Raw genomic sequence first — 25,951 nt, 5'->3', positions numbered from 1 at the left:
TTTACAGTAAAAGAGGTGCTCTTTTGATTAATAATTAAATGTAGGCCTTCAGATAGCGGAAAGGCAAAGAAATGATCTTAAAGACATTAATATACGATTCATATCCTTTAGTGAGTATAAAAACAAAATCACAATCTAATAGATCAGTAAAAGTAACAAGGACTTTGACAGGCTTTGACTTTGGTCTAAGAAGCTAGAAATTACTTAGGTGTTCTCCCTAACCACGACGGGTCCATCGCCTAGTTTAACATGGAGCAGTAGGGAGAAAGGACGTGCTGATGAAAAGCCTCAGGCTCTGTAATTACCTTGACTTGGTCTCTCCTGTATTCGTTTTCTGTTGCTGTTTTACGAAATTACCATAAACTTGGTGGCTTTAAACTACACAAAAATATATTATTTTATAGCTCTTATACCGGAAGTCGAACATCGATCTGGCTGGGCTAAAATCGAGCTGTCAGCAGGGCTGCACTCCTTTCTGGAGGCTCTAGGCAGGGAATTCCTTTTCGTGCCTTTCCTGGCTTGTGAAGGATGCCCACACTCACGGCCCTTACTCTCCATCTTCACGTCAGCAACGTAGCATCACTCTGACCCTTCTTCCATTGTCACAACTTTTTCTAACCGCAGCTGGAAAAGGTCCTTCACTTTTCAGGACTCATGTGATTAGATTGGGCCTGCCAGGCTAATCCAAGATAATCTCTCCATCTCAAGGTTCTTAATTTAATTACTTCTGCAAAGTCCCTTTTGCCATGTAAGGTAGCATATTCATGGGTTCTAGAGATTGAAATGTGGACATCTTTGAAGCTCCATTATACTGTCTACCACATTTCCCCAGCCTAAAACAGAGTTGAGGGAGGCACAGTGGTCAGCAGCCTTCCCCGGCTCCTTCCTACTCTACTGCCAGGGACATTTTATGGAATATCACCAATGTGTAGCCTTCTGGAGAGGTTTTCCAACATGGTAATGTGAGTGAGGAGGATGAGAATGGCTCCTGTCCTTAAAATTAATAATAATAAAGATTATTGGTAAAATCTCTCCTTTTAAGAACTTCGAGTGTTGTGTTTTGTATGAGTTGAGTGACTATCTAGCCTGAACACACAACCAAGAGATAAAATGCTACTATTTTTGTTATTATTTGTCTTGGCCTGATTTAAACTGCTGATTCCACAATAAAATGAAAGGGCATCAAAGTCCATTTCCAGATTCCTGAGAGGTTCATTTCCTTTCATTGCTACTTTGCTATTTTGTGCTTTCCTGATTTTGCGCAAATATTTGCAATTTGGGTGGGGGCCACAGTTTACCAGTCAACCCAGAATTCTTTTCACCTGCATGCTATCATTCAACTTGTCTAACAAACTTCTTTGAACTTTACATATCAAAGAAAAAATCACTCTTTCTTAGACTAACATCTAAAGCAGCTCAGCGTGCACAAAGAAAGAGATGCCACTGCTGCAATTGACTTCAAGACCTAACAGATCTTCTGGCAGACCATTCCCTATTGACTGGAGATCTTTGATTTTTAAAATTATTGTTTTTATGTAGATGTTACTCTCTGCTAAGTAATCCTATCCTTTTTATGCTTTTCCATTAAAACTATTTACAACCAAGACATTAACCTCTGTCCTGTTCTTTGTTTTGCTAATTATGATACACAAATGCTGTCCCACAATCAAGGCAGTTCTTTGTATACTACAATAATGAATGAATAGATGAATGAATGAACAAAAGGTACGATGTTTTGTGGCGGATAAGCCCAAGTCTATCAAGTCCTGGCTCCATCTACTATACCTCTATGGCTTTGGGCCACTTAGCTTCTCTGGACCTCAGTTTCCTCATCTAGAAAATGTGGGTAATAATGCTTATCTTGTAAGTTTATCATAAGTATTTGGGATAATATATGTAAAATCCCTGAAGCACAGAAACAGGCAGTAAATCTCTCTCTCTCAATAGGAATCAGTAATCAGTGTTTTGCTCTTTGGGGATTACACAGCTAACCCTCAATAATCCACATGTGGGTTATTCTCTTTGCAAATTAGCTCCAGTACATTTTTGAAGTAAGTAGATTTTCCCATGAACTCCTCGTTTACTCTTGGCTGACTTCCCACCACCAATCTCATGTGTGTTTATATAATGCAAACAATTTAATATTAAGCTATGTGTTACTTTTGTAGAAAGGTAAATTTACATCCACAAAAAAGATACATTAAAAAAAACCAAACGTGTATGACATTTGAAATTCTCTAACTCGCAGTGACTTGCCAAGTTGCTGAATAAGCCAGATGTAAAATTTTTAATTTTATTGTATTAGAAGGGGGAACAGGATTGTGTGGCCAAATAATTGTGTGGTTTTGTAAGTTTTAATTTTTCTTTTTACTTGCAACTCTCAGACCACGTCTGTGTATAAACAACAATATTAATTTTCACCCAGCACCTCTTCTGACATCTAAAATGTTTGCTGTCACTGGTTCAGTTGAGATAATCAGATCAGTAATGTCTAACCTCAGACCCATTCCTGGGCCCCTGGAGAGAAGAGTTAATGGAATCAAGGCTGGCTCATGAGTTATCAGCTACTCCACAAAGCTGAGTCTCATAGATTAATGCAGAACTGGCAAGCTCAAAGTCATGGGGAAAAGGCTGAAATGATACATGGGGATGGTTAAAAACAGTGGTAAACATTTGAAAATGAAGGTCTTAGGTACGGTATAGAGGGTAAAGCATCACAATTTCGAACAAAATGAAAGATACTGTACCTCTAATACATCACCAGAGACTAGCAAATAAAGTTTAAAAAGAAGGAAAAAAATAGAACACCTAAGTATTCCTGATGTTTATTGAGGATGAAGAAAAAAATGAATAGAAAGAAAAGAAGGCAAAGACCAAAGAACCTTCTCTGGAAGAGCAGGGCTGTGCTTTGGCATCAGGAGCCAAACCTCATACCCACCTGTGCTTGTGGGCTCCACTACCTAGCTAGGAAGGACAGGGTGCTTGTTGTGTGCTCGTTTCAACAGCTTCATTGAGATAAAGTTCACATGCCAGAAGAGTCACCCATTTAAAGTATGCAATTTAGTGGGTTTTCGCATATTCCCAGATACGTGCAGTCATCATAATTTTAGAACATTTCCTTCAGCTCAGAAAGAAACCTTGTACCCTTGAGCTCTGACTCTCATCCATCCTCCTGTTCATCACCCAACTCATGCAGTCACTAATCTACTTTCTGTATCTATAGATTTTCCTATTCTGAACATTTCCTATAAATGAAAATGTGACTTTTGTGACTTACTGCACTTAGCCTCATGTTTTCAAGGTCCATCCATGCTGCAGTGTCTATCGGTACTTCATTTCTTTTATAGCTGAATAATATTCTGTTGTGTAACTGTGCCACATTTTGCTTATCCATTCAGCAGCTGAAGGACATTTGGGTTGTTTTCACTTTGGGACTATTGTGGATATTTTGAATAAACATTCATGTGGAGGTTTTGGTGTGGACATATGTTTCCATTTCTCTTGTGTATGTACCTAGCAGTGGAATTGTTGGGTCACGTGGCAATTCTGTGCCTGTTTGAGAAACTGCCAGACTGTTTTCCAAAGTGCCTGCACCATTTTACATTCCAGCAGCAGTGCATAAGGTTTCTCCACAACCTCATCTATCATGTGTGCTCATCTTTTGGCTTTGCATAGCTTCTTCTATGTGACAAGAGAAATGAGATAAAAATATAGGATTTGCTTTCTAGGCAAAAGAACTCACTGTTATTAATATTCTAAGAAATGCTTATTTTCTACTTTATAGTTCTAGTACAAATGTGAGCTGACTTTTTTTTCAGGATGTACTATAATAATTTGAGTGATGAAGAGAAAATCCAATGTTGAATGTGAAATATGTAAAAAATATTTCCTGTGTTACCATTTAAACAGTAAACAGCCCAAAGCCTCCCCCAATACCCCAACACCTCACCACCTTGAACTGGCCAATTCTTACTCATCTTTGAGCTCTCTGGATGCCTTCCCCAAGTCACTGGCTTGAGCTAGGTCACCTTGGGGTGAAGCTCCCATGGCACCTCTACTTCCTCTGACAAAACATGCCTCAGAGTTTTGTTTTGTTTTTTATCATTATTCCATATCCGCCTTGTCCTCTAGTCTGTAAGTCACCGGGGCAGAGTGACCTTGGCTATCTTTCCTACAGTATCTCCAGCATCTAGCCATGTGTGTACTCCACCAGTATTTGCCCAATGAAGACGCAAAAAAGGTTTTCCACTAAGAAGTTTTCCTGATTACTAAACTTTTCAGTGAATGTGTATAAATTAGGCTTCACTAAAGTGTTTGCTTTGTTTATGAAAAACCCAAGCTGCATCTTAGTTCTTTGGCACACTCCGAGAGCATGCTTATTTTACCAGCAAATTCCTCCCTGAGTCAGCTAATGCTAAGGTATGTTCAATACTTTTCTGAAAACTAACCTAATCTCCCCTAACAGAGGCCAGAGTGTAGCTGAAACAGCTCTTCTGACATTTGGGAAGCTCTGATTCTGTCAGTCATTTTCTGTTCTTTATCACGTTTTTTTAAAGGAAAAAGCTGTTTTCCTGTATGTGAGAACATTCTCTCCTATCTAATAATGCTCAATTGTCTTTCTGTTCCATTAGTGTGCAGGAAACCACCTGTCCAATTGAGATCAGAGCTACAGATGTCAAAGTGTCTCATTTTATATAGATGTGCAGCTGTCAGATCAGAGATCAAAGGTTTCTCTTTAATGAAAACAAGTCATCTTTACCAACGTGACTGTAGAATTTATATGAATACAGTTATCTGGATCGAATGATTGGCATTCATGTTTTTCAAGCTCCCGTCATTTTAACAATGACTTGGCTCTGCCGACTTCCTCAAGTAAAAGAACGAGGGAGACATCCTAACCTCTGCTCCCTCACCTCTAATCCTGCTCCTGTTTCTCTGGTCCCTGTACCAGAGGATTCATAATGGTCTTGATGGATTATGCTTGAGAGAGTTTTATTTGACCAAATACATATAAAAAAAATTGTTGGGATTAAGGGCCAGTAGTTTCAAATTGGAAGATTTCACATAAAAATCAGATCTCCAATTTTTCTTGAAAAATCAGGCAGGCCCAACACTGAGTTGTATTCTCAAAGGTGAATATTGTAGTGTAGTCACTAAGGTGGTTTCCAGTGATGCTTACCTCCTGGTTTGCATGCCTTTGTCAAATCTCCTCAAGTGTGGGGTGAACTTGGCTCACTTCTAATTAATAGAATCCAGCAATAATGATAGGATGTCACTTCTGAGATTGGGTTACAAAAAGACTGCCTTCCATCTTTCTTCTTCACTTGCTCTGGAGGGGTGTTGACCTTCCTAAGGAGAGACCCACATGAAAAGGAACCAATGCCACCAGCCACCGGCCACCAAGGACCTAAGGCCTGCCAACAACCACATGAATGAGTTCAGAAGTAGATCCTCCCTCAGTTGAACCTTAAGCCAAGACCACAGACACAGCTGACACCTTGATTACTGTCTTGTGAGAGACCGTGGATTACAGGACCCAGTTAAACCATGCCTGGATTCCTGGCCCACAAAAACTGTGAGAAAATATGTTTGTGTTTTAAGTCAATACGTGTTGGGGTAATTTGTTACCCAGCAATAGATAACCATTGCAGTAACCATTAGTGATCAGCTGGAGCTGAGCACAGCTGTGCCCTTTGGAAGGAATGCATTCTCTCTGCTTGCACTTGTCCAGCCCACCTGTGGTCACTGAGACCCTGCTCTATGTTGTGTATTAATCCACTGTTCATTCAGTCACCCCATCAGGACCTAGAGTCCTCCCTCGATCCACCAGTTACTAACTGCTACAGGAGATACCTCTGGTTTTCATTCTTTCTTCTTTGTTCTGCATGTCCTAATCATGGTTCGATCCCTCCTGTTGTCTTGCTTGGACTTTGGCAGCTGTCTCCTAATTCCTCTTGGTTTCTGGTCCCGCCTGCCTCCAATTCATCCCTCCATGCTGCTGCCAGACAGCTCTTTCTAAATGCTCTCCAGGATGAAATCTAAACTTTTGGCTTGGTTTCCAAGGCCCTCCAGGATGACCAAGCCCGCCTCATGCTCCAGCCCCATCTCTCCCATACCTCCCTTTGCTGCTGATGGGAACTATGCACTCTAGTCACCCAAAACTCCTCACTCCTCCTCAAATGCACCTACCTGCGCCATACTTCTGGGCCTTTGCCCACCCTGATCCGTTGGCCTACAATGAAATGCCCTTCTCTGCCTCCCTGCCTCGTGACCACACCTCAACTTACTAGCATCGCCTCCTCTGTGAAGCCATTGCTAAATCATGCCCCCAAGTAACCAGCTGCTGCTTGCTGGTGCCCCTGCAGTCATCTGTTCATGCTGCTCTCTTGGTGTCTGGATCACCCAGTCACACTTGCTGCCTCATCTGTCATTATCTCACCTGGAGGGAAGGGTGGCAAGATCACCACCTTGTACCTGCATTGTCCAGCATAGTGCCCAGCACAGGGAGGGGACTCGACTCACAACAGTGTTTCTACAAGAAAACAACAACAATGTTTCCATTGTTTCCCCTAATGCCACCACTTGACAGTTCCCCTACCTGGAATAGAAGCTACCCGACTTTCCTTCTATTTATTCTTCAGGTCACAGCTCAAGCGACATTCTCTGAGACCATTCCCTAAGCCCTTAGATCACACTGACATCACCTTTAATAAGATTCGACACTGCTGTAATCATTTACACGGCATCTCAGTGATTTGATTATATATTTGTTCATTTAATGCCTGCAACAATCCTATCAGGGTTCTCCCAGTTGACAAAGACACTGAGGCATTTGAACCCAGGCAGTCTGACTCAGGGTCTGTATGCCTGAATAGGCACTCTTACAGCATCTGTGTATCAGCTACCCTCCTACCTCCCACACAAACAAACCATTAGACAGTAGGCTCCAACAGGGTCAAGCCTGACTTGTCCCTAACATTCCCCAACCCAGTGGCTGCTACAAAGTAGGTGTATGGATGGATTAACTCTGAATTCCTGAGAACAGATGGACAATGAATTTTGAAATTCAGTAATCTGTACCTGGCCGTCTGGGTCAAGAGATGCAACTCTAAATAGCCCACCTCGTAGAGCCAGGTGGAGTTCGCCACATTTCATCACAAGGCCAGGTGTCTAAAGTTTGATAATGCAGAGATTCCAGAGCTGGTTGCAGCCTTCTCAGGAAACAGGAGATATCCGAGCTCCGTATTTGGTTGTGAGTGCCCTGGTAACTGGTCTGACTCTGCCCGTTGAGTGGGCTCAGGAATTCTTGAGTGGACCCTCAAGAATGCATCGACTTCTCATAGAGAAGGAGCTAATGTCCGTTAAGCCCTCCTACAGTGCTCCGGGAACTCCCTGACAGAAGTTCCGAGCCTCGCAATTCTCCAGGGACACTTTGCTGTGAGGGTTTGAGCTCTGACATGGATGCTCCATGAGGCCAGGGCTCTCTATTCCCAGCACCTAGAACAGCTCATGGTGGCTCAGGGTGGGTGTTGAATAAGTATTTGTTGAGTGAACTTTAGAGAAGAGGACACAGGCTTGGGAAGTTCAAGCATCCTACCTGTCACCACACAGCTGGTAAGTTGTACAGTCAGGATCCCCATGCAAGGCTCTCTGGAAATAAATTCATGCTTCTCCCACTGTTTCATACTTATTCCACATAATTACCCATTCCCAAGAAACTTCTCAGTATTGTTAGGGTCTTGAGGCTTCTAGGGTGAGGGCCATGTTACCCAAGGCCCAAAATGCGGCTCTTAAAATTTGCACTTATGTGAATTGAGCTGGCTGTGGATATCGGAGAACTTCAGAAACTCTTCAGCCTTAAAGCAGATTGCAGCTATGGGAAAGTGGAAACCATATTCTAAGGGGCTAGTGAATTCTCTTCCCCCACAGTCCTCAAACCAATCTTCCCTTCATTATCACGGTTTGCAAAAAAAAAAAAAAAAAAAAAAAAAAAAAGTCGGAAAGGCTCTTTTTGCACTTTCTTTCCTGAACATTCATGTCAGCAGGCTCTCTTCTTTTCCTGAACATTCATGAGCCACTGATGGTTCCTGTTAAATGCATTGCTTTCAGGGCTGACTCTCAGGCTGGATTAAAAGGTATGCAGTCCTGTACAAGCATTAACTCGTGGCCGTGTGCTGCATTTTTAAAGGCCCAGAGAGCTGCTGAAGTATGAAATGAAATATCTTTACAAATGACTGGCCTCATTTAGTCTATAAATATGCTGGGCTTGTTATTTATGTGGAATACCTATCCCCTCATTATAAATATTGGAGAGAAATTTCTATCTTCACCCTTTCATGTTATATATTTTTGAGATTCTATTTGTTATCTGCAAAGAAAAATTTAGCTTCCAGATGAAGTATTATGGTAACCCTGGAAAAAAATTAATTTTAACTAGTTTCCTCTGCCTTTCTCTCAGCCTAGGGTATTTTACAGTTTGTAGTTCTCTCTTATTCTCAATGTTCTTGAGTTATCTTGTGTTTGCTAGTCAGATTATGGGTAGAAAATTAATAAACATGGCTGAAAAATGTAAATGTTGGGAGCAGGAGTCAAACGTTCAGGCTGGTTTTGCCAATCATTCACCTATGCATGTTAGTATCTCAATGTGGCCTCTGACTTGCTGTGCAGGATAGGAGTCTTGACACTGGTTCTCCTCAGCACCCTGTGACCAGTCATCAGAGAAGAGCCACACCTGAGACCTCCAGCCTAGAGTGTGAGGAATCACAAAGATGAGGGTGGGGCGCCATCTGCATTCAGGTGAAGCGCTCCGTCGCAGAGCAAGACTGCCCGTGTGAGAATCCTGCCCTGCACTTGCCAGCCATACAATGTTTGGTACGTCAGTACCAAACATTCTTATGCTGCAGTGGCCTCGTTGTGAAATGGAGACATGAATAATACTTCCTTGTTAAGCATTTGTGTTAATATTCAAAGCATTTGTGTTAATATTCATATCAGTATTAGAATTATTTCAGCTGTTTTAGTTTTCGGAAATGAACTCGTTCAGATCAGATTCTGTTGGTTACAAAGAACAGACATCACCCAAACAAGGTCAAGTAAAAGGGGATTATGAAGAGGTATGAGAGATCTTCAGGTTAATGAATTGTGAGAAGTATAGCCAAGCCTCATGGAGACTAGACGGGAATCTTTTTCTCTCTCCACGCATGCAAGCATGCACATGCAGCGCACACACACACATACGGAGTGAGAGAGAATTCTTCACATTTCTCTCTCTGCATTTGCCCCATTCTCCATGGCAGATCAGCATCCTCTATTTCCCACGGTTTCTGCTCCTCTACACAACTTCAACTTGCATGTGGTGTGAGCCAGCCAGGGGCCTTGAATATGTAATTTTCACGGTCATGTAATCACAGGCACTGCATTTCTTCTGTCAAATTCTAGAGAGAAACTGATGGAATTTTGGCCAGATTATGGATTGATTTTTTGGGGGGCTCAGATGTGGTGCTCCCTGGCTCAATTCGCTGTGATTGGTGAGTGTGGGTCACATGATACTGGAATCACTGTCCAAGGGAGGCAGGAAGGGCTCAGTAAGCTAAAAACAGGACTTCTACCACAAAAAACTTTAGAACACAAATTTTACCTTAACTATGGAAACTGCTACATTTTAAATTTCATAGAAAAATCTTTTCATTATACATGACTCATTTTTTCATGTTTCATAAAACCACTTTTTTCTGATAAAGGTAATATATACATATTTTATACCTTTGGAAAATATACACAAAGAATATTAAAAGTAAGAGCCAAACTTATTTTTCCAATTTAGAGATTAACTGGATTAAAATTTTTATATTTTTCTCTAGTCTTTTTTCATTATTGAGGTTATAGCTATTATTTTGTAACCATTTTTCTTGGTTTGAATTCTCCAGGAACAAATTCTGAAATGAGGCTTCAAGGCTGGGCACAATCACACCTATAATCCTAGCACTTTGGGAGGCTGAGGCAGGCAGATTGCTTGAGGCCAGGAGTTTGAGACCAGCCTGGGCAACATGGTGAAACTCCGTCTCTATTAAAAATACAAAAAAGTTAACTGGGCATGATTGTGTGTGCTCGTAGTCCCAGCTACTCAGGAGGCTGAGATGAGAGAATCACCTGAGCTTCGGAGGTTGAGGCTGCGGTGAGATGAGATCATGCCACACACGGCCTGGGCAACTGGAGTGAGACCCTGTCTCAAAAAAAATAAAAATAAAAAATAATTCAAGAGCACATAATTTATATTTAAAACCATCCCAGGAAACACCAGTAGGAAAGTGGAGAAGAGATATAAGGAAGGGAAATGTTACAATCATTATAGCTATGTAACAAATTACTCCTGAGTGATATAAAACAACCACAGTGTTATTTTGCATAAGATTTTGTGCATCAGGAACTCAAGAAGGGCTCAGCTATAGAAGTCCACCAGGGCTGCAGGCATCTGAAAATTCTATTGGGCTGGATGTTCAAGATGGCCATTTCCGTGACTGGCAGGAGATCCTGAGGGATCCAGATCTTTGCATGGGGGACCCCAGCATAGCAACTTCTGTTTAGTTAGACTTCTTTCTCTGTGACTAGTTTCCCCAAGAGTGAATATCCACGAGAAGTAGATGGAAGCCAATGGCCTTTTATGGTCTATCATTGAAAATCATACAGTGTCACTTCTGCCATCTTCTTTTACGAAAGCAGTTGCAAGCCCATGAGGGAAGAGACATAGACCCTACCCCTTTATGGGAGGAGTGCTGTAGAACTTGAAGCCTATTAAAAAAAATCACCACAGAAAGGAAGCCAATAAATTGTATGTCGTTAATCCAGTTGGCACTGTATTGCAGCAGGAGCTGAGTTCTGCTGGAGAAATCTAGAAAATTTTGAGTATAAAAAACATCTCAAATTGTCCCAATGGAAGGCTGTGAAAACTAAGGTGTTTAATCATCAATTTCCCATTAATAATTGGTCAGGCTAGGGAGTGGGAAGAGGGAGCATTAATTGCCCTGGGAATGGAGAAGTTCCCTGGCATTGATTTCTAGCATACTGCTGGCCAGAGAAAAGCCTCAGGCGGAGAGTTTCAGGTCCTCACAGCAAGCAGCCTTTCAGGAACAGAGCTCTGCATAGAGATGAATGCCGTGGGGTTCTGAGGAAGGTACCAATAGTAACTGGCACAAATATCTTAAGCATTTTTCTTTGTCATTAAATTGTCTCTGTGACAACTTTTAATGGTTAGATATTTTATTTTGTTTAACTAACATCTCTGAGCATCAAGCTGAGAGCTAGGGGGAGAAAAAATCACACCGCGGTATCAGTTAATGTCATTGCATGTTCTCTAACTTTGGGCCACCAGTTGTTCATCTTTCTAATTTTCTTTAGTCGGTTCCTTCTCTTGACACTAAACTTTCACCTCTTTCTCCAAACCTCTTTTCAACTTGCGTCCTATTTACTCTTAGCCAATGAGCTAATCTGCTTCAGTGAGAAAATGGAGGTCAGCAGACCATCAGCCTCAACTTCATGTTCTCCTACTGTAAACCAAAAATAAAATTTTAAGCCCTCAAATGACTGAATGGACTCCCCTCTTGGCCAAGGGGCTCCTAAAGAAACCTGAAAAATGAGTTCAGGCCATGACAGGAAGGGGAGGGGCTGGACATGCCTCATTATACACTTCTGTCTTTGGAGTTTAGGGAACTGACCAGCATTAACATTAAAACAGAGACCTTAAGACTGAGCAAAACTCTTTGTAGCAATAAGATACAAAATTCCAAACTGACTCTGGTACAGCATCATACGGCAGATTGTTGGAGGCTGAAAGAGTGAGGGTCGTGATCAACTCAGTATACCACTGGAGGCTGTATGAGTAAACAGCAAACTGTTCTCATAAATGCAGAATGCTGGCAAATTGACAAACTGTGTCTGCTGCCCAGAAGGAATGCTGAGGGCAGTCATGACCCAGGCACAAGTGTTTCTTGTGATTAGGCAAATCTGAAGCCTGTTAGCAATAATGTGATCAATCAGGCAGCTGACCAATTATCACCTCCTCCTCCCTGCTCTTGCTACCCAATAAATACAAAGGGCTGTAGAAGCTCAAGGCTGCTGCCTTTGCTCACTAGAAGCAAGGAGCCCTCTTCTTCTTCCTGTGGCCCCTTTCTTTAAAACAGTTTCTTTTAAGTTTTAATTTCTGCGTTCGTCCACCTTCGTTCAGTCTGACATTGAGACTAATGTCAGTCTCAACTAGTAACAATAGTAACTGTCGTAGTGAGAGTCTCAAGTAGTAATTGTGGCAGTCTGTCACAGCAGATACCAGACCCTGAAAAAAATCAAAGTATTTTGCCCCTAAACATATTTCTTTGACATTTTGAAATGGCTCTGCAAAGCTGTCTCTTGTGGGGGAAATTTGCATTCTATAGAGAATTTCCATCCCTTTTTAAGGTCTGATAAGAGACCTACACCAACTATTCTCTCTGAAGCCCGTTACCTGGAGGCAACATAAACATGACAAGAACCTTGGCTTCCACAACCCCCTTTATCTTTCTTTTTTTTTTTTATGAGTTGTAGTTCTTTTTATTGTTCTTAAGAATGACACAAAGATAATCCAGCTTTGCTGTTGTCTAGGTGGATACTCTCAGCTTCTCTTTTTCTACTTTTAATACCTGGGTAATAAGATCAAAGAGGACCTCTTCCAGAGAGTTCAAGGGAACGTTTTCTGATATTTATTTAAAGTTCTGGGGTAAATGTGCAGGATGTGCAGATTTGTTATGTAGGTAAATGTGTGCCATGGTGGTTTGCTGCACCTATCAACCCATCACCTAATAAGCCCAGCATGTGTTAGCTACTTTTCCTGATGCTCTTCCCAACTCCACAGGCCCCAGTGTGTGTTATTCCCATTTCTGTGTCCATGTGTTCTTATCGTTCAGCTCTATGAGTGAGAACATGTGGTGCTTTCCTGTTCTGCATTAGTTAACTGAGGATAATGGCTTCCAGCTCCATCCATGTTCCTGCAAAGGACATGATATCAACCCTTTTTATGGCTGCGTAGTATTCCATGGTGTATATGTACCACATTTTCCTTATCCAGTCTATCATTGATGGGCATTTGGGTTGATTCCACGTCTTTGCTATTGTGAATAGTACAGCAATAAATATATGAGTGCATGTATCTTTATAATAGAATGATTTATATTCCTTTGGGTATATACCAGTAATGTGATTGCTGGGTCAAATGGTGTTTCTGGTCTAGGTCTTTGAGGAATCACCACACTGTCTTCCACAATGGTTGAACTGATTTACATTTCCACCAACAGTGTAAAAGCATTCCTTTCTCTCCACAGCCTTGCTAGCATCTGTTGTTTCCTGACTTTTTAGTAATTGCCATTTTGACTGGGGTGAGATGGTATCTCATTGTGGTTTTGATTTACATTTCTCTAATGATCAGTGATACAACTCCCTTTATCTTAACTCAAGCTGACTTCAACTCTTCAGGCAGAGCTTAATTCTTTGGACCAATTGCCAATCAGGAAATCTTTGAATCCATCTATGACCTGGAAGCCCCCACTTCTAGATGTCCCACCTTTCCAAGTCAAACCAATGTATACCTTAAATATATTGATTTATGTCTTTGCCTATAACTTCTGTCTCACCAAAATTATATAACCAAGTGGTAGCCCTACCACCTTGGGCCCATGTTCTCAGGACCTCCTGAGGCTGTGTCATGGGCTATGGTTCTTCACCTTGGCAAAATAAACCTCTCAACTGATTGAGACCTATCTCAGATACGTGGTTTACACTACCTAACCATTTTCTCTATCTAATCCCTTTCTGATCTCTTTTCTCCCAATCTTAGAAGATAAGGAGTTCCTCCAATTCGAGACTAGCCCCCAACATCCCCATCTGTACTTGGATCCCAACCTCATGCACTCCTGAGTTGTCTCTGCCTCCCCCTGGATCTTATCTCATTAGCTTGCCTCACTTTCTGCTTTATCTTCAGTCTTTCATTCTTTGCTTCTCCCTGCCTCCCTATAAACACACTCAAGGCTTTCTTCAGGCTAAAACAACATGCCCTTCTCCATCTAACAACTATATAATCTCTCTCCTCATTTCCCATTCATTTCACAGTCCACTGCATTGGAGTGGATCACATTCTGTTCCTACCTTTCCTCGGAACTGCTCTCACCAAGATCATCCATCAACCACCAATTGCCAACTCTGGAGGATAAGTTCTACTTCCAAGCTCTTAGACCCCTGCTGTACTTGAGTCCATGGATCATCCTCCTCCTTAAAGCTCTCTGTTCTCTGGGCCTCCAGGACTCTGCACTCCTGATTGGCCATACCTTATGAACATTCCTTCTCTCTCTTTGATTGGTCACCCTTCCTGTGTCTAGTCCAAAATGCTGCTGTTATCTCTCTATTGCTTGCATTTTGTCTATACTTTCTCTCTAGGTAATCTTATTCTTTATCATGCTCCCAATTACAGATCTATATTTTATCAGAAACTCTTGGAGCCAGATGGCTTCAGAGTTTAGGAGTTTTAGATTTTGGAAAGGTAATATAACATATAGTAAAAATTACATACTGGTCCCAGTAGAGTTTGGGACAGCACCCATAGTTAAACAAATGGATATTTCTATAGCAAAACACAGAAATATTCACACTAAGTAGGATTTTTCAAAGCGGCTGCAAATAGTCCTCTCATAGTCATGTTTTGGGGTCAAAGGGGCTCAAATCTGATCAGGCTTTGCCACCAAATAAGTTTTTTAAAAACTGTTGTTTTTTAGATTTTCTTTTGAATTTGGAAACTACAGGTAAAGGATTATAGACAAATACTACTGGTGTGCTGATAACTCCCAAATCTTCTATTTCCAGATAATAGTTCTCCCTGGAGCTTTAGGTTTAGGTAAAAGCCAGCTGGATACCTCAACCTAGAAGTCTTATGGATATATCCAGCTCAATTCACCCAAAACTTGAATGTCTTCCCATCTAAGGTCTGGTCCTCTGAGAAACAGACTCTGAAGCACGTATCTGTGTGCAAGACATTTATCAATGGGACACCATTTATCAGCTCCTCCCTTGGAGCTCTGGGGCTGGAATGACCCATCAGAGTTTTCCTGAATTAAGGAAAGCAGCCTGGCTTTTGTGACCCTATGTCGACCAGCCATCGAATGTGGGCTGCCCCTGTCAAGGCAGTATAACCTTGAGCAAAGCAGCTCCCCAGACTACAGAGGGCTCAGCTGTAAGCCATCAGTAACCATCCTTCCTGGAGGCTGGGGAAATGATGGCTTCTGTCTTGAAGCAGGGCAGCACAGCATCTACTTCAAGTTCTCCTTCTAGTTCGTGTGTGTGCCATCCAGCCAGGCACCCAAGTCAATAGCTTCTAGTCATCCCTGACTCCTGTTTCTTAGCACGTCTACATCTGATAACTCATCATGTCCTGCCAATTTACTCTTCTAAAAATACTTAAAAATCTGCCTCATCTCCTCCATCCTTATGTCCAATGTCCTAATTCAGATTCACACTGTCTTTCTTGCCTTGTTTACTGCAGTTGCCTCCTACCTGTTCTCCTTTCTTTCACTCTTTCCCCAGTTACACTGATTTCCCATGTATGTAACAGAATGAACTATGTAAAACTCAAATTTGAACACGATGTTCTGCTACTAGAAATGTTCTAATAGTTAGCCATTGCTTACAGGGTAAACTCCAAGTTCCTTAGTCTATTATAAAAGGCCTCTCTGATCTGGGACCTGTCTAGCCTTCCTCAGCCACTTAGCTGGCTCACAACACTTAACATACTAGCCTCCTCCTCTACCTGCCTCTTGTTCCCCTTACACTCTGCTGCTGCTTGCCTCCATGCTGAAGCTCACGTGGTCCTCTCTGTGTAGATGCCCTTCAATCCACACACAACTTATCCTATAAAACTTGACTCAGTTGTCACTTGCTTTATGGACCTTCCCTAACTCCCCATCCTCAGTCTTGGTTGGGTGCCTATTCTCTTTGCATTTATGATACCCTATCCATACATCTACCAATGCACTTAGCACACTGTGTTATAATTAGATGTGTTTGTGTTGTTGCTTCTTGAAAGCCAGGACAGTGTTCTCATGTTTTCAGAAGTAGGGACATAATAGGCCCTTAGTAAAAGCTTGCTGAATGAATGAATGAATATGAGTTTTTTTAACTCCAAAATCCATACATTTTCCTTTAAACTATGTTTCTATGCTGCAATGTCAATGCCTTCAGCATCCCTTGCTGCTCTGGTAATCATAGTGGCTGAGGTTTTTTAGACTTTAGTGTGCACTAGGTACCATGTTAAGGAACTCGTACACATTTTCTCATTTTATGCTTAACCAGTTTGGTAAGGAAAGCACCATTATTCTCTCCTTTTCCTGAGGAAGAAACTGAAAATCTGAGGGCTTGGGTGACTTGCTCAAAGTCACAGAGCTAGTAGGCAGTAGAGCTGGAATTTGAATCAAAGTATGCCTGACCTCAGAGCATGAGTTCTTAACCACTGTGCAACAAGGCTTCTAGGAACCCCTGAAGCCTTGTTGAGCTTCTGATCTGCAGACTTGAAGCTGCAAAGGAGCTCTTGAGAAGATACTTATTAAACTGAGGCTTAAAAGATCTGGTTAGTCCAGAGTTCAGAACACGCCATTCTCCCAAATAAAACTCTTCACTGACTTCCTACAGAACATTGAATAAAACGCAGATCTGAAAAATGGCTCATAAGGCTTTGAACACCAAGGCCCCTGCCTTTCTCTCCATCCTTATACCCTCCTGCTACACTCTTTCCAGACCCACTGTAGTTCTCTCTGCAGTTGGAACACCCCAGCTCTTTCTAGCCCCAAGGCCTTGCATGTTCTTTGCCCCTGCAGGACTGCCCATTTCTACAATCTTTTCCTTCCATTTAGCTAGCTCTTTCATAACTATATAAATGTGGCTTCATAAAAGGTTTTCAAAGTAGTTCCCATTATCATCAGCCTCATCTCCTTATTTCCTTCATAGCATTTATCATGATTTGTAAGTATTTTATTTCTCTTTTGTTGTTTTTATCTGTTCCACTAAAGCAGGGTCTGTTTCTTGTATTCCCAGAGCCTCGTTCCGTGAATGGAGGAATAGGTGTTAAATGAAACAACTTTGTTGAAAGTTGTTTACCTATAAGATGTCTACCATTTAAAAAACAGAAAATAACAAGCTTTGGTGAGGATGTAGAGACATTGGAATCCCGCTGGTGGGAAAGTAAAATGGTGCAGCTGCTGTGGAATACAATAGGTGGTTCCTCAAAAAATTAAAAATAGAATTACCATATGATCTAGAAATTCCGCTTCTGGGTATATATCTAAAAGAATTAAAACTAGGGTCTTGAAAATCTATTTGTACCCCCATATTTATAGCAGCATTATTCAAAATAGACAAAAAGTGGAACCAGCCCAGTATCCATTAACAGATGATTGGGTAAGCAAAATGTGATATACACATACAATGGAATATTATTTTGCCTTAAAAAGAAGGAAATTCTGACACGCCCTCAAGGATGAACCTAGAGGACATTATGCTAAGTGAAATAAGCCAGTTGCATAAAAGCAAAAATATGTCATTCCACTTATATGAGGTACCTACAGTAGGAAAATTTATAAACACAGAAAGAACAGTGGTTCCCACAAGCTGAGGGGAGGGAGAATAAGGAGTTATTGTTTAATGGGTACAGAGTTTTAGTTTTGTAAAATGAAAAAAGTTATATAGGTGGTGGTGATGGTATGAAATACTTAATACCACTGAACTATATACTTGAAAATTGTTAAAATGGTAAATTTTATGTTACGTGTATTTTACCACAGTTTTAAAAGAAGGAAAGGAAGTGTATTAGTCCATTCTCACACTGCTATGAAGAACTGCCTGAGACTGGGTAATTTACAAAGGAAAGAGGTTTAATTAACTCATAGTTCAGCATGGTTTGGGAGGCCTCAGGAAACTCACAATTATGGAAGAAGGGGAAGCAAACACACCCTTTCTCACATGGCAGCAAGATAGAGAAGAATGAGTGCACAGTGAAGGGGGAATCCTCTTATAAAACCATCATATGTCATGAGAACTTACTATCACAAGAATAGCATGGGAGAGACCACTTCCATTGATATAGTTTGGCTCTGTGTCCCCACCCAAATCTCACCTTGAATTATACTTCCATAATTACCATGTGTTGTGGTAGGGACCCGGTGGGAGATAACTTAATCATGGGGAAGTTTCCCCCATACTATTCTCAGGTAGTGAATAAGTCTCATGAGATATGATGGTTTCTTCAGGGGTTTCCTCTTTTGCATCTTCCTCACTCTGTCTTTGCCTGCTGCCATCTGCGTAAAATGAAACCCGCTCCTCCCTGCCCTTTGCCATGATTGTGAGGCTTTCCTAGCCCTGTAGAACTGTAAGTCCAATTAATCCTTTCTTTTGTAAATTGCCCAGTCTCAGGTATGTATTTATTAACAGCATGAAAATGGACTAATACAGTAAATTGGTACCAGTAGAGTGGGGCATTGCTGAAAAGATACCCAAAAATGTGGAAGCAATTTTGGAATTGGGTAATAGGCAGAGGTCAGAACAGTTTGGAGGGCTCAGAAGAAGACAGGAAAATGTGGGAAAGTTTGGAACTTCCCAGAGACTTATTTAATGGCTTTGACAAAAAATACTGATGATATGGACAATGAAATCCAGGCTGAGGTGGTCTAAAATGGAGATGAGCAACTTGTTGGGAACTGGAGCAAAGGCGACTCTTGTTACTTACATTTTAGCAAAAAGACTGGCAGCATTTTGCCCCTGCCCTAGAGATTTGTGAAACTTTGAACTTGAGAGAGATGATTTAGGGTATCTGGTAGAAGACATTTCTAAGCAGCAAAGCATTCAAGAGGTGACTTGGGTACCATTAAAGGCATTCAGTTTTAAAAGGGAAGCAGAGTATAAAAGTTTGGAAAATTTGCAGCCTGACAATATGATAGAAAAGAAAATCCCATTTTCTGAGGAAAAATTCAAGCTGCCTGCAGATATTTGCATAAGTAACGAGGAGCCAAATGTTAATCACTGAGACAATAGGGAAAATGTCTCCAGGGCATGTCAGAGACTTTTGTGGCAGTCTCTCCCATCACAGACCCAGAGGTCTAGGAGGAAAAAATGGTTTTCTGGGAAGGGCCCAGGATCCCTGGGCTGTATGTAGTCTAGAGACTTGGTTCTCTGTGTCCTAACCACTCTAGTCATGGCTGAAAGGGGCCAATGTAGAGCTTGGGCCATGGCTTCAGAGGGTGCAAGCCACAAGCATTGTCAGCTTCCATGTGGTGTTGAGCCTATGGGTGCACAAAAGTCAAGAATTGAGGTTTGGGAACCTTCACCTAGATTTCAGAGGATGTATGGAAATGCCTGGATGTCCAGGCATAAGTTTACTGCAGGAATGGGGCTCTCATGGAGAACCTCTGCTAGGACAGTGTAGAAGGGAAATGTGGGGTGGACCCCCCCACACAGAGTTCCTACAGGGGCACCACCTAGTGGATCTGTGAGAAGAGGACCACCATCCTCCAGACCCCAGAATGGTAGATCCACCTACAGCTGCACCATGTCCCTGAGAAAGCTGCAGACACTCAATTCCAGCCCATGAAAGCAGCTTGGGTGGGGAGGCTCTACCCTGTAAAGCCACAAGGATGGAGCTGCCCAAGACCATGGGAACTCACCTCTTGCATCAATGTGACCTGGATGTGAGATCTGGAGGTCAAAGGAGATCATTTTGGAGCTTCAAAATTTGATTGTTCTATTGAATTTTGGACTTGCATGGGCACTGTAACCCCTCTGTTTTGGCCAATTTCTCCTATTTGGAATTGTTGTATTTACCCAATGTCTGTATTTCCATTGTATCTAGGAAATAACTACTTTGCTTTTGATTTTACAGACTCATAGGCAGAATAGACTTGCCTTGTCTAAGATAAGATGTTGGACTGTGGCCTTTTGAGTTAATGCTGAAATAAGTTAAGACTTTTGGGGACTATTGGAAGAGCATGATTGGTTTTGAAATGTAAGGACGTGAGATTTGAGAGGGGTAAGGGGTAGAATGATATGGTTTGGCTCCGTGTCCCCACCCAAATCTCATCTTGAATTGTATTCCCATAATTTCCATGTGTTGTGGGAGCGACCCAGTTGGAGATAATTTAATCATGGCAGAAGTTTCACCCACACTGTTCTTGTGGTGGTGAATAAGTCACACTAAAGCTGATGGTCTGCTTTTGCATCTTCCTCATTCTGTCTTTGCCTGCTGCCCATCCATGTAAGATGCGACTTGCTCTTCTTTGCCTTCCACCATGATTGTGAGGCTTCTCCAGCCACGTGGAACTGTAAGTCCAGCTAACCTCTTTTTTTGTAAATTGCCCAGTCTCAGGTATGTCTTTATCAGCAGTGTGAAAATGGACTAATACACCCATGATTCAATTACCTACCAGGTCCTTCCCATGACACTTGGGGATTATGGGAACTACAATTCAAGATGAGATTTGGGTGGGGACACAGCCAAACCATATTGGGAGAAAGTTATCTAACTACTTAGTAGCACTGCTGATCTCCTGCCTCCCAGTCCGGTTTCCTCTCATTTACACATGCTGGCTTCTCTCAGAGTATCATTTATTGGCTAAGCATTATAATAATGTGCTCTCCCAGCAGAGAATACCTTTCTAGGACATATCAAAAAGGTAAACTTTAGAGTTTACTTAAACTCATATCTTCTGTATCAGTCAGGGTGAAGATAGGGTTAAGATAGGCAGGAAGCCACTGCTGCTGTTTGAGAGGAAGGGAAGGAAGTGGTCACTGGAACTCGAAGAGCTGTGGTTGTATGAGAGGCACTGACCTTTGGTAGAGAAATGTTGCTGTGCATTTACTGCTAACAAGAAGGTATCTGGTCAAGTAAGTGTACCTTCTTCTGGTCTTCTGTTGCTGATGCCTCCCATTGGCTGAACCCAACTGGAAGTCAGAGGGCAAGAAAACCTGTTGATGCAGTTCATAGGACCCAAAAACATTGAGTAGAGGGAAAGGGTAGAGAATAGGTTTGAAGGTGGCATTATACCAAACTTCATTTTAAAAGTGAAAGCACTCAGACTCTGTATTAGTCATAGTTCTCTAAAGAAATAGAACTAATAGAATATAGATAAACAGATAGACAGAGATATAGATATTTCAGAAGGGATTTACTACGGGGATTGGCTCACTTGATTATGGAGGCTGAGAAGTCCCACAATATCCTGTCTGCAAGATGAACAAGGGAAGATGGTAGCATGGCTCAGTCCAAGTCCAAGGGCCCGAGGACCAGAGGAGCCAACGGTGTAACTCTCAGTCCTAAGCTGATGGCTTGAAAACTGGGGAGTATCTGATACAACTCCTGGAGTCCAGAGGCCTGGAAGTTCTGATGTCCAAGGGCAGGAGAAGATGGGTGTCCCAGTTCCAGAAGAGAGTGAGCAAATTTGCCTTTCTTCTGCCTTTTTGTTCTGTCAGGCCCTGAGCCAACTGGATGGTATGGGCCTTCACTGGGTGAGGGGGGAATCTTCCTAGTCCAGTTATTCAAATGCCAGTCTCTTCTGGAACACCCTCACAGACATACCTAGAAACAATGCTTCACCAGCAGTTATCTGCATGTCCCTGAATCCAGTCAAATTGACACCTGAAATGAACCATCCCAGACCCAAAGAATTAAATGACTTGTTTCATGTCATTGATAGATTAAGATTCTCACTGTATTTATGACCTAATAATTGGGTTGTATTCAAATGGTGATAAAGAATGAGAATACAAGTCTAAACTTGAAAAATCTGCCACAAACAGAACACCTAAAAAAGTTTTGTTTTTGAAAGAGAGTGATATGCACATCTTCCACAGAATGAGCATTCATTAGGAGTTTTTATGCTTTGAACTTTGCAAGTCTGATTCATCACATGTTACAAAGAAAATAATCTTAAGACATTGAGTTTTCTTCCTGCTTCTGCCCTAATGATTATCACAGTTTATGGGACATTTAGGAGAAGCTGAAGCAGAGTATTAAATTATAGATGTTTAGTTAAATAAAACAAGATAGCTAACTCAAAGAACCTTGTTGAAGAGAGTCACAGAGTTGCATCCTCAAACATGGATTTTTCATAATTAAAGGACTTTGAGACAACTTTTCAGGCTCATAGAAGTTCACAAGATGGTTCTTAAAAGAAAATTGATGTGACAAGACTTTTGAGCATAAAATACTGAAACTTTAGGGGAATAAAGCAAAAATTGTACTTTTCTTTCTTTAAAGGAAGTGATGCAGTATAGTAATTAAGTAATTAAGTCCATGTTCAAGAATCAAAATTCTTGAGCCCTCTGTTCATGGTTTCCTTTACTGTTATTTGAGAAATAAAGGCAAATCTTGCTTGTACCATCAAGGTTACAGTTTTCTAATTCCTTTGGCTGAGATTTGAATGGATTCACTAAGTTCTGTTTCCTTCTTTGCCCACCTTTTCTATGCCACAAATATTGCTTGTTCCAAGGCTTAGAGAAATTTTGTTATCTTTTCTGGTAGGTTTCTTGTGGTTCTTGTATGAGCAGCATTCTGCAAATGGGCATAACTTATTTATGTAGTATGTGCCTTATGTGAAGGAACTTAATATTCCTTTGAAGGAAACCAGTTAGAAACTTAAAAAATCTGAATTCTAATATGCTCAAGGATAGCTGATCTAAGCAAGAATCTATAGAGTGCCAAGACTATGTGTTTGCTTAGCTGGTTTTAAAATAATCTAACAAATTGGGGGATTTGATTCATTTAAAAGAATGCTACATGAAATAAGCATTTAATATTAGACTCTATATTGTTTTAAGTTACACCCTACGTGCCATGCAGCCACCAGTAAAATAAAAGGTAAGTAGCTTAGATTAAGTTCACCATTATTCTGTGAAAAGAGATAAAAAGTATAACTTAAAACTTCAGAGAGTTAATATGGTCATTTTAGTAATTGATTACAAAGGGGAAGATTATAGAGAAGTGCTATCACAATAATGAGAGATTACTTGAAGCTTATGTTTCACAGTGAGAGGAGAAGGGAACACACATTAAGTGCTTGCTAGGTGACTGAACATTGCTGAGTGCTTTATGTATGTTGTTTTATACAATATTGTCAAAATGCAGTTGGGTATGGTGGCTCATGCCTATAATCCCAACACTTTGGGAGGCCAAGGAGGGTGGATCACTTGAAGTCAGGAGTTCGAGACCAGCCTGGCCAACATGAGGAAATCTAGTCTCTACTAAAGCTACAAAAATTAGCTGGGTGTGGTGGCACACACTTGTTGTCCCAGCTACTCAGGAGGCTGAGGCAGAGGAATCACTTGAATCCAGGAGGCAGAGGTTGCGGTGGGCCAAGATCGCACCACTGCACTCCAGCCTGGGTGACAAGGCAAGACTCCATCTAAAAAAAAAAGTGCTATGAAGCCTTCCATTATCATGACCTGTTTATAAAAAAAGGAAGTAGAGGCCGGGCGCGGTGGCTCAAGCCTGTAATCCCAGCACTTTGGGAGGCCGAGACGGGTGGATCACGAGGTCAGGAGATCGAGACCATCCTGGCTAACACGGTGAAACCCCGTCTCTACTAAAAAAAATACAAAAAAATAGCCGGGCGAGGTGGTGGGCGCCTGTAGTCCCAGCTACTCGGGAGGCTGAGGCAGGAGAATGGCGTGAATCCGGGAGGCGGAGCTTGCAGTGAGCTGAGATCCAGCCACTGCACTCCAGCCTGGGCGACAGGGCGAGACTCCATCTCAAAAAAAAAAAAAAAAAAGGAAGTAGAGAGGTTAAATAATTGGCTGAAAGCCAAGTGCCTAGGAAGTGAAGGAGCTTGGATCCTTTACAGTCAGATTCCTACATTTATCTTTTTGCCACTGAACCATCTGATATGTATTGTTTTTCTTATATTAAAACTTGCTTGCATTGGATAATGGATAACTCAGTGTCAAAATGGATTGGCTTTATCACCTTGATGGAGCACAGAACTCATTTTAGGATGAAAATGACAGGCAGAATGGAAAGCTTGCACTGTTTATTCTTCACTGAAGAGCCCTAGCCTTGTGCTTTCTATGTAGTGTTTGCTTCGTGAATAAATAAAATCTAAGCAGATCCTCTGTTTAAATTATTACTTCCTGAGCTGAGTGAAAATAGATTAAAAGAAATACTAAAATATTTGTAGTTGTTATTATTTATGAAGTTCATTGATCAACTAGGTTATGAAAATCTTTCGTAATTCACATTGACTCCCCTTTTAGAACACAGATGTATTAAAGGGGTGGCTCTGGGATCTCCTTCATGCCAAAAAGGGCCTGTGGAAACTGTGTGACCTTAAGAAGGTCGCTTAACCTCTCCAAACCTTATTCCTTCTTTAGCCAAATAGGGACAATTCCTTATCAGCCAAAGGTGGAAAGTCTAGGTAGTTATGTTTTTTTCTCATTGTTAAAAACATTCATTTTGATACATAAGTCAGTAGAGTTTCCACTCTGCCACAGAAGCCTCTATGAAGAGCCCTGTGCCATCCAACCAGGAAACATATTTATTTATTTATTTGAGATAGGGTCTTGCTCTGTCACTCAGGCTAGGTGCCTGTGTGCAGTGGTGCCATCATAGCTCACTGCAGCCTCAACCTCCCAGTGTCAAGCAATCTTTCCATCTCAGCCTCTGGAGTAACTAGAACTATAGGCTCAGCTAATTTTTGTATATTTTGTAGAGTTTGGGTTTTGCCTTGCTGCCCAGGCTGATCTCTAATCCTGGGCCGAAGTGATCCACCTGCCTCGACCTCCCAAAGTCCTGGGATTATAGGTGTGAGCCACCATGCCTGGCCAACTAGGGAACATTTGAATGATGCCCCATTTCTTATCCCCATCAGAGTGCACACCTCCATGTTGTTCCTGCCCACTGATGGCTTCCAAATCCAGATGATCAAATAGTCCTTTATCTCCAAAGCAGGCTCAAAACGATTGGCTCAGACATCCCAGGCTCTATACCCTTCTTTAGTTCCAGGTAAGTCATGAGACGAATAAAGCCCCAGCAGATGGAAAATTGGCTGCCCTCGAAAAGCTACTGCAGCCTCTGCTTGGCCTCTTTGCCCAGCGTCACCATGGAGATGGCCAGGGTGGTATGGTGAGGTAATATTTGCTTTCTGATGCCCCTTGTGATAGGATTTGTGACATGAAAATTCTAACTCCTGAACTCATGATATTGTCCCACCTTACTCTCCAGCCTTCTCTCTTTTACTCTCCTTTCTGTTGCTTTCTTATACTCTCCTTTTTGCCGCAGGTCCCAGTACTCCCTCTTGAAGCTGTCTTACACTAGAATCCCTTCCACCCACATCCACTCTGCAACCCTCTCTCACACAGCTCTGACGTTTCTTCAAGGCCTAGGCTATGCCTTGCAGCCTCCGCATTGCCCTACATCAACCAGGCAGCCCAGTATATTAAATGAGCTCAACAAACATTTTTTGGAATAAACCAGAAATGGACTGTATTAGTCTGTTCTCACGCTGCCATGAAGAACTACTGGAGACAGGGTAATTTATGGAGAAAAGAGGTTTAATTGACTCACCATTCTGTAGGCTATATAGGAAGCACGGCTGGGAGGCCTCAGGAAACTTACATGGTGGAAGGTGAGGGGAAGCAAGAATGTCTTACGTGAAGCAGGAGGAAGAGAGTAAAGGGGGAAGTGCCACACACTTTTAAATCATCAGATCTCATAAGAACTCACTCACTATCCACTATCATGAGAACAACAAGAGAGAAATCTACCCCTACGATCCAATCACCTCCCACCAGGTGCCTCCCCCAACAATAGGAATGACAAACATGAGGTTTGGGTGGTGACACAGAGTCAAACCATATCATGGACAAAAAGAAAAACCTAGTGAATGAATAGGGTAATATCACCAACTGG

The 25,951-nt window shown here is 41.7% G+C and overlaps 1 pseudogene; it reads right to left on the bottom strand.

Moving 5' to 3' along the window:
* Nucleotides 1-21,239: 21,239 nt before the first annotated feature.
* Nucleotides 21,240-25,144, bottom strand: LOC126954786 (mitochondrial import receptor subunit TOM7 homolog; annotated as a pseudogene).
* Nucleotides 25,145-25,951: the final 807 nt, after the last annotated feature.

Source organism: Macaca thibetana, chromosome 5 (assembly GCF_024542745.1).
Source record: "Macaca thibetana thibetana isolate TM-01 chromosome 5, ASM2454274v1, whole genome shotgun sequence".
NCBI classification, from domain to species: Eukaryota; Metazoa; Chordata; class Mammalia; order Primates; family Cercopithecidae; genus Macaca; species Macaca thibetana.
This window is presented reverse-complemented; position numbering and strand designations above follow the sequence as displayed.